The sequence below is a fragment of the Camelus ferus genome, chromosome 14, assembly GCF_009834535.1.
Source record: "Camelus ferus isolate YT-003-E chromosome 14, BCGSAC_Cfer_1.0, whole genome shotgun sequence".
NCBI lineage: Eukaryota > Metazoa > Chordata > Mammalia > Artiodactyla > Camelidae > Camelus > Camelus ferus.
The window spans coordinates 66,222,643-66,225,754 of record NC_045709.1 but is presented as its reverse complement, the minus strand read 5'-3'; the positions used below and the strand labels follow the sequence as shown (position 1 = coordinate 66,225,754).

The following is a 3,112-nucleotide window of genomic DNA, read 5'->3' as shown; positions in this document are numbered from 1 at the left end:
GTTCCATTTTTTTTAAAAAAGTTCTAGTTCTTTAATTTGTATCTATATGACATGATGGTATTGTGATAATCATTTCATGATATATAGAAGTCTAATACTTTCGGTATACATCTTAAACGTATACAATGCTATACATCAATTGTATCTCAATAAAACTGGAAGAAAAAATAAAATCTAAAAACTTTTTACAGTTTAAAAAAATAAATGAAATTGAAAACAGGAAATCAGCTGATAAAGTTAAGAAAACCAAACCTAATTTTGTGAAAATATCAGTGAAATTAATAAACCATTAGCCATGCTAACCAAGAAAGTAGATCGAAGATACAAATTATCAATATAAGAAATGAAAAAGCAATTTAAATGGATAAGATAACACTATGTACAAATCTGGGGGCCACAAATTTTATTACTTAAGTTGAAATGGACCAATTCCTTGAAAGATACAAAGTACCAAAACTCACACACAAAAAATTAGATAACCTAAATAGGCATATATCCAACAGAGAAATTAGATCAAAAATTAATGATATTCCAAAACATAAATCATGAAGCCCAGATGGTTTCACTCATTAATTCCACTAAATATTTAGTGAAGAAATAATATCAGATCTCCACAATCACATCCAGAAAATAGAAATAGAGTAAATATTCCCTACCTCATTCTATGAGGCTGGCATTACCTTAATACAAAAATCAGATAAAAACATTGCAAGAAAATAAAATTACAGTCTTTTGCCTCGTTGCATCTGAGAAAGCAAGATGCGTCACCAATAGCCGTACTGGAGCTATCAGAGACAATTCAGCCAGGGTTCTTGCTCTTGCCGCACCTGCTCAAAGCTGCTTGGTCTGATATGGCAATACAGCCTCAGTATGTGCAGCCAGTGTTTCCATCAGTACCCAAAGGATATTGACTTCATTAAGTTGAGCTAAGTGAATGCCCCTGAATGGGTCGTTGAGGACATCTACCTTATGTGGAAGCAATGCTAGCTCTTTGTATATAAAAAAAAACTTTAAAAACCTCCCCCACAAAAAGAAATTTACAGGCCAATATTTCTCATGAACACACACAAAAAAAGAATCCTCAAGAGAATTTGAGCACATCAAATCAATAAAATTGATATATAAAAAGAATTATATACCATGACCTGGTATGCAAAGCTGGTTCAACCTTTGAAAATCAATCAGTAGAGGGGAGGGTATATAGCTCAAGTGGTAGAGTGCATGCTTAGCATGCACAAGGTCCTGAGTTCTATCCCCAGTACCTCCTCCAAAAATAAATAAACCTAATTTAACTCCCCCTCTGTCAAAATTAAAAAATAACTAAATAATACTATTTAAACAAAAAGAAAAGAAAATCATCAGTGTAATCTACTGTATCAATAAGATAAAGAAGAAAAATCTTGTGATCATATGAATTAATGCCAGCAAAACACTTGCAGCTAACATAATATCTAATGGTGAGAAATGGAATATTTTTCTCCTAAGAACTGGGAGCAAGGCAAGGATTTCCTTTCTCACTTCTAGTATATCTCATGATGGTTTTAATTTCCATGTCTCTAATGGCTCATAATGTTAACATGTTTTCATGTGTTTATTTGCCCTTTATATGTCTTCTTTGGTGACATGTTCTACTCTTGCTCACTTTCTAATTGGACTGTTTGGCTTTTTACTTTCCAGTTTAGGGAGTTTTCTATATGTTCTTCAAGTGAGTTATTTACCAGATCTGTACTTTGAAAATATTTTCTCCCATTTAGTGGCTTGTCTTTTCATTGTCATAACAGGATCTTGCATGAAGCAAAGGTTTTTAATTTTGATGAAGTCCAACTTTCCAATTTCTTTACAGATTATGACTTTGATGTCATGTCTAAGAACTAGTCAACTAAACTTAAGTCATTAAGATTTTCATTGTCTCCTAAAAAATTTGTAGTTTTACTTTTAGATCAGAATAATCCATTTTGAGTTTAGTTTTCTATGATTTGTGAGTATAGGTCAAGGTTCATTTTTTTTTTAGCTATTGATGTCCAATTGGTCCAGCATCATTTGTTAAAAGACTATCCTTCCTCCACTGAATTACTTTGCACCTTTGTCAAAAGCTGTAACTTCAGTTTAACATATATAAACTTTAATAAGCTTTCAATTTAAAATTATAAGTCCAAAGCAAGTACATGGCATATTGGAATATTTAAGAGAAATTTAGTTTGTTATATTTATAAGAATTTTTTCAGGGGGTGGGGAATTATCTTTTTTCCCTTTTTTCTTTTATTCAATTTTAGTGAGATATCTCATGTCTACTAACAAATGGGAATTATATATGTTTAGGGTGTACAATTTGACAATCTGATTTTTAAGTGCTTCTAAGTTTTCATTTGCTAATCAGATACTTGACTAAAAGGAAATCAATCATATTAAATGTATAAATTCAGTTTAAAATGTTAAAAAAAAGTGATTAATATTAAAATTTCCCTCAAAAGTGACTGCTAAAATTTTCTATACATATCAATAGAATAACAATGCATATCAGCTGCAGTTACACACTTAAAGATGAAATATGCCTTTTGAATTTATAAATTTGGTAAACTGAACACTAATTTTGACAAAAGTAAAACCTATTTGAATAAGTAAAATTTAAAACATCATGGCAGTACCAAATTCTGGAGATGATGCAGAGAAATTGAATTCTTCATACATTGCTATTGGGTATGTAAAATGATACAACCACTCTGGAGAACAGTTTGGCAGTCTCTTACAAAACTAAATATGCACTTACCATATGATACAGCAATTCCACCCTTGGATATTTATCCAAGAGAAAACTTATGTTCATACAAAAACTTGATTCAAATGCTTGTAGCTCTATTTGTAGTAGCCCAAAACTGGAAACAATCCAAATGTCCTTCAACTGGTTAAACAAGTTGTGATACAGCCACATCGTTGAATATTACTCAGCAGTGAAAAAGGAATAAACTATTGATAGAGGCAACAACTTGGGTGAATCTCAAAGGAATTACACTGATTTTAAAAAAGCCAATTCTAAAAGATGACATATATTAAAGCTTCATTCATATAACATTATTGAAATGACAAAATTATAGAGATAGAGAGCAGATTAGTA

At 31.0% G+C, this 3,112-nt stretch overlaps 1 pseudogene; it reads left to right on the top strand.

Moving 5' to 3' along the window:
* The first annotated feature begins 759 nt into the window (after positions 1-759).
* On the top strand, positions 760-930 carry LOC116668476 (annotated as a pseudogene).
* The last annotated feature ends 2,182 nt before the right edge of the window (positions 931-3,112 follow it).